Source organism: Bison bison, unplaced genomic scaffold (genome assembly GCF_000754665.1).
Source record: "Bison bison bison isolate TAMUID 2011002044 unplaced genomic scaffold, Bison_UMD1.0 scf7180017864367, whole genome shotgun sequence".
Lineage (NCBI taxonomy): Eukaryota > Metazoa > Chordata > Mammalia > Artiodactyla > Bovidae > Bison > Bison bison.
The window spans coordinates 4,703,806-4,710,452 of NW_011494939.1; the positions used below are offsets into that span (position 1 = coordinate 4,703,806).

Sequence of the window (6,647 nt, forward strand, 5' to 3'; positions counted from 1 at the left end):
TAGAACATTCTCTAACATTATATACAAAGATAAACTCAAAATGGATTAAAGACCTAAATGTAAGACCAGATATTATAAAACTCCTAGAGGAAAACACAGGCAGAACACACTTGGACATAAATTGCAACAATATATATTTTTTTGATCAGTCTCCTAAAGAATAGGAAATAAAAGCAAAAATAAACAAAAGGAACCACATTAAACTTAAAAGCTTTTGGTCAGCAAAGGAAACCATTGCCAAAACTAAAACACAATCTACTGAATGGGAGAAAATGTTTGCAAATGATATGACTGATAAGGGATTAATATGCAACATATAAACAATTCATACAATTCAACAACAAAAAAACAAACAACCTGATTAAAAAATGGGCAGAAGAACCCAATGGACATTTCTCCAAAAAGGCAGTGCAGATGGCCAACAGGCACATGAAAAGATGCTCAACATCACTAATTAACAGGGAAATGCAAATCAAAACTACAATGAGATATCATCTCACAACTGTCAGAGGGCTACCATCAAAAAGAACAGAAATAATAAATGCTGGTAAGGATATGGACAAAACGGGATACTTCTGCACTGTTGGTGGGAATGTAAATTGGTGCAGCCACTATGGAGGCTTCTCAAAAATCTGAAAAGAGAACTACCATAAACCCAGCAATTCTACTGGGTTCACAGAAGCATTATTTACAATTGCTAGGATCTGCAAGCAACCCAAATGCCCATCAATAGACGAATGGATAAAGAAGATCTGGTATATGTACACAATGGAATACTACCCAGCCATAAAAAAGAATGAAATTTTGCCATTTGCAGCAACATGAATGGACTTGGAAGGCATTATGTTAAGTAAAATAAATCTGACAGAGAAAGACAAATATGATGTCACTTATATGAGGAATCTAAAAAATACAACAAACTAGTGAAGACAACAAAAAAGAAACAGGGAATTCCCGGGCAGTCCAGTGGTTAGGACTCAGTACTCTCACTGCCAGGGTCGCAGGTTCAATCTCTGCCCAGGAAACTAAGATGCTGCAAGCTACGCTGCGTGACCAGGAAAAAAAAAGGCAGACTCACAGATATATAGAACTACCAGTGCAGAGAGGGCAAAACGGAGGGGCAAAATAGGGGGAGGAGACTAAGCGGTATAAACCATTTCGTATAAAATAAGCTACAAGAATATATTCTACAACACGGGGAATATAGCCAATACTTTGTAATAACTGCAAGTGAAATGTATCCTTTAAAAACTGTATAAAAATTTAAAAAAAGAATTCTACATCTTTTGCAAACTTCTTTCAATATCACTAAGTCGCTTCAGTCGTGTCCGACTCTGTGTGACCCCATAGACGGCAGCCCACCAGGCTCCTCTGTCCCTGGGATTCTCCAGGCAAGAATACTGGAGCAGGTTGCCATTTCGTTCTCCAATGCATGAAAGTGAAAAGTGAAAGTGAAGTCGCTCAGTCGCTACGCACACGTTATTCAATGTCTTTTATTAAAACAATCAATATGATTCTTGCCAAAGTGAGGGCAAGGTTTGCTCCCCTAATTGGCAAATAGCCTTTTAGTGAAGAACCCTGTGGGCTTCCCAGGTGGCCCTAGGGGAAAAGTACCTGCCTGCCAATGCAGGAGATGTAAGAGACACAGGTTTGCTCCCTGGGTCAGGAACATCCCCTGGAGGAGGACATGGCAACCCACTCCAGTATTCTTGCCTGGAGAAACCCATGGACAGAGAAGCCTGGCAAGCTACAGTCCATAGGGTCACAAAGAGTTAGATGTGACTTAGCATGAACACAAGCAAGCAAAGAGCCCTGTAAATTGTAACCTACCAAACTTCCTTTTTGATCAGGCAGCTTTCTCTGGCCTAAGTTTTCTGACTTAATTCCAATCACTATGCCCCAGTAATAGTCCCATATTACTTATTTCTTGCTTTTACTCTTAACCACTATCTGTAATGCTTACAATTCACCTCAAATCTTAAATATCCAGGCAAAATGTATGAAGATTATTTGTGTTACTGTAACACTATTTGCATATTGAAAAGCAGAGACATTACTTTGCCAACAAAGGTCCATCTAGTCAAGGCTATGGTTTTTCCAGTGGTCATGTATGGATGTGAGAGTTGGACTGTGAAGAAAGCCGAGCACTGAAGAATTGATGCTTCTGAACTGTGGTGTTGGAGAAGACTCTTGAGAGTCCCTTGGACTGCAAGGAGATCCAACCAGTCCATCCTAAAGGAGATCACCCCTGGGTGTTCTTTGGAAGGAATGATGATAAAGCTGAAACTCCGGTACTCTGGCCACCTCATGCGAAGAGTTGACACATTGGAAAAGACTCTGATGCTGGGAGGGATTGGGGGCAGGAGGAGAAGGGGACAACAAAGGATGAGATGGCTGGATGGCATCACTGACTCGATGGACGTGAGTTTGAGTGAACTCTGGGAGTTGGTGATGGACAGGGAGGCCTGGTGTGCTGCGATTCATGGGGTCGCAAAGAGCCAGACACGACTGAGCGACTGAACTGAACTGAACACTATTTGTGTTCTCACAGCATCTAACGTAATACTAATCCAGATAGATACCGCGTTGACAAACTCCCCAGAATTAACATACGATACATTTGCTATAGAGTCATTACTTACACTGAAAAATGGTCTCAGTGAACTGCCATTAAAAAGGAAAAGGATTTTCACCTCTTTGATTAGAAAGCAAAGATAAAATAAGGAAGCTGACTGGCTTACAAGAAGTTATTTTTGAAACTTCTGATTAAACAACACCTTCCTCTTTCCTAAAATGCCAGACAAGGTCTATTAAATAGGAGCTGAGAGTCAGGAAACTTTTGTTTAATTCTTTCTCTTTCATTGATGAGACAAGTTTTGCTTTCAAAGCACCTGGGGACCTTGGGGGAAAAATGCAAATTATGCATAAAAATGTAAATTATACCTGGCTAGGAGTGAGGCCTAAGAGCCTATATTTCAACCAAAGGATGCCATGGACCACACTTTGAGTAGTGAGACTGGATGATTTTGGGTATCATGTATCTTGCGCATTAGATTTTACGTTTGTAAAATGGTGGTAATAATACTGTATCGTGGAAGCTCAAACACGTAATAGATACAAAGTGACAATTACGTTACAGTGCCTGGATTCCTAAGGGCCTTTTACTCCAACTGATAATTAAAAAGTTTTAGAAACAAGCAAATTTTAAATATCTGTGTTTATAAATTAATGCCTACATTGTTCAGTCTAGAAACTCTGATTCTAAAGAAGAGAACACTGATGCAGAAACACATAAATACAAAACAACTGCATAATATTCATTAATTCAAATTAATGACTCCCTGTGCCAGGTAACAGGAATGTTGGGAGGTAGAGAAAAAAGTCTCAAATGTGGGTTCTTGTTTTAAGCGGAGCACAGTGGAGTCAAGGAGTCGTGATGTGCATTAAAATTGTTAAACAAGAAAATAGCTAATTAAATCTAAAGATGACTGGAACTGGAAAGCAAATGCTAAAGGAAAAGGCAGACATCAATGTGACTTGTTAGAGGCAGGAATTCAGGTGCTAGTGAAGAGCAAGTCTGTAGCAATTGACTCCTAATTATCCTGACTGCAGCCTTTGTTCTCATTCCACCTTTGCTCTCTTCCACTGGCTGATTCCCCACCAGCAGCCACAAAGATCTTATTAAAATATAAATCAGATCACCTCACTCCTCTGCTTAAAATCCTCTAATAGCTATTTAGAATGAAATGTAAACTCCTTACTAATGCTCTGTATAAGGCCTATAGTAGTCTAAAAGATGCTGCCTCTACCCTTCTCAGCTTCATCATCTACCACTTTCCTCTTGTGTCTTGTTGGTTTTCCAGCTCCAAACCCAACCTTCCACTGAGTTTGGCGACCAGGCTCTGCCAATTACCATTCTGGACAGCTGGTTCCCTATCAGGTTCTACCAGCAGGGGTCACTGTAGGGCAACTGGCAGCCAGGGAAGCTCTCTGTTCCTCCATAGCCCTCACCAGCAGTTCCTGAGATGAGTCTCCCCTGGAATTTTCAGAACTAGCCTCATGCTCCTAGGTAGGGCCCCTCCACAGAGAACTGAGGGAGAGCTGCAGAAGGTAGAAGGTCCTTCCTCCAACCTCTTCCCCAGTCAAAGAGGTAAGTTTTTATCACTAGGTAATTTCATCATACTTTTTTTCTCTTCTAGTCCTTCTAGACAACTGGTGGAACTAATCCCTAACTTAATTCCCCTCTGTTGAAATATCTAGTGGAATTTTACTAACTGGATCCTGAATAACACAGCTCTTCACTGCCTTCCCTCCATCCACACCGAATATTTTTGTCCCTTGAATATAAACCTTATTCACATCTCAGTGTCCTGGCAGTACCATTTGACTGAACTTTTATGGTTGGTTCCTTCTCTTCAGGCAGGTCTCTGTTCAACTGTCCGACTCTCTGCGACCCCTGTAGACTGTAGCCTACCAGGCTCCTCTGTCCATGGGATTCTCCAGGCAAGGATACTGGAGTGGGTTGCCATTTCCTTCTCCAGGGATCTTCCCAACCCAGGGATCGAACCTGGGTCTCCCGCATTGTGGGCAGACGCTTTACTGTCTGAGCCACCAGGGAAGTTGCCTTCCCTCCATCCATATTGAATATTTTTGTCCCTTGAACATCAACCTTATACTCATCTCAGTGTCCTGGCAGTCCCATTTGATTGAACTTTTATGACTGGTTCCTTCTCTTCAGGCAGGTCTCTGTTCAACTGGCACCTCTTCAGAGAGGCGCTGATCGCACTTTTATATGAATATTTAAAAGCATTTCCTAACGAGTCTGTAACCCCTTATCCAGCTTTATTTTCTTTCTACCACTTATAACATTCTTATTTATATTAGTTCTTTACTTGTTTCATTCACTGGAAAGGGTGAATTTAACTCAGATGACCATTATATCTAGTACTGTGGGCAGGAATCCCTTAGAAGAAATGGAGTAGCCATCATAGTCAACAAAAGAGTATGAAATGCAGTACTTGGGTGCAATCTCAAAAGCGACAGAATGATCTCTGTTCATTTCCAAGGCGAACCATTCAATATCACAGTAATCCTAGTCTATGGCCTGACCAGTAATGCTGAAGAAGCTTAAGTTGAATGGTTCTATGAAGACCTACAAGACCTTCTAGAACTAACACTCAAAAAAGAAGTGCTTTTCATTATAGGGGACTGGAATGCAAAAGTAGGAAGTCAAGAAACACCTGCAGTAACAGGCAAATTTGGCCTTAAGGTACAGAATGAAACAGACCAAAGACTAATAGACTTTTGCCAAGAGAACGCACTGATCATAGCAACCACCCTCTTCCAACAACACAAGAGAAGACTCTACACATGGACATCATCAGATGGTCAACACTGAAATCAGACTGATTATATTCTTTGCAGCCAAAGATGGAGAAGCTCTATACAGTCAGCAAAAACAAGACTAGAAGCTGACTGTGGCTCAGATTATAAACACCTTAATGCCAAATTCAGACTTAAATTCAGAAACTATGGAAAACCATTCAGGTATGACCACAGACCATTCAGGTATGATCTAAATCAAATCCCTTACAATTATACAGTGTGGAAGTGAGATATATATTCAAGGGATTAGATTTGATAGACAGAGTGCCTGAAGAACTATGGATGGAGGTTTGTGACATTGTAAAGGAGGCAGGGATCAAGACCATCCTCAAGAAAAAGAAACGCAAAAAGACCAAATGGTTGTCTGAGAAGGCCTTACAAATAGCTGTGAAAAGAAAAGAAGTGAAAAGCAATGGAGAAAAAGAAAGATACTAAATGCATTTGAATGCATTCCATTTGAATGCAGAGTTCCAAAAAATAGCAAGGAGAGATAAGAAAGCCTTCCTCAGTGATCAATGCAAAGAAATAGAGGAAGGCAATAGAATGGGAAAGACTAGAGATCGTGTCAAGAAAATTAGAGATACGAAAGTTATGACCAACCTAGATAGCATATTAAAAAGCAGAGACATTACTTTGCCAACAAAGGTCCATCTAGTCAAGGCTATGGTTTTTCCAGTGGTCATGTATGGATGTGAGAGTTGGACTGTGAAGAAAGCTGAGTGCCGAAGAACTGATGCTTTTGAACTGTGGTGTTGGAGAAGACTCTTGAGAATCCCGTGGACTGCAAGGAGATCCAACCAGTCCATTCTAAAGGAGATCAGCCCTGGGTGTTTGGAAGGAATGATGATAAAGCTGAAACTCCGGTACTCTGGCCACCTCATGCGAAGAGTTGACTCATTGGAAAAGACTCTGATGCTGGGAGGGATTGGGGGCAGGAGGAGAAGGGGACGACAGAGGATGAGATGGCTGGATGGCATCACTGACTCGATGGACGTGAGTCTGAGTGAACTCCAGGAGTTGGTGATGGACAGGGAGGCCTGGCGTGCTGCGATTCATGGGGTCGCAAAGAGTCGGACACGACTGAGCGACTGAACTGACTGAACTGAAGGGAACATTTCATGCAAAGATGGGCACAATAAAGGACAGAAATGGTATGGACCTAACAGAAGCAGAAGATATTAAGAAGAGGTGGCAAGAATACACAGAAGAACTATACAAAAAAGATCTTCATGACCCAGATAATCATGAAGGTGTGATCACTC

The 6,647-nt window shown here is 41.4% G+C and overlaps 1 protein-coding gene across 2 annotated transcripts in view; it reads right to left on the bottom strand.

Moving 5' to 3' along the window:
• The window catches only part of MCCC1 (methylcrotonoyl-CoA carboxylase 1 (alpha)), a 59,426-nt gene that overhangs the window by 41,026 nt on the left and 11,753 nt on the right, over positions 1–6,647 (bottom strand). The gene's annotated exons all lie outside the window — the stretch shown is intronic.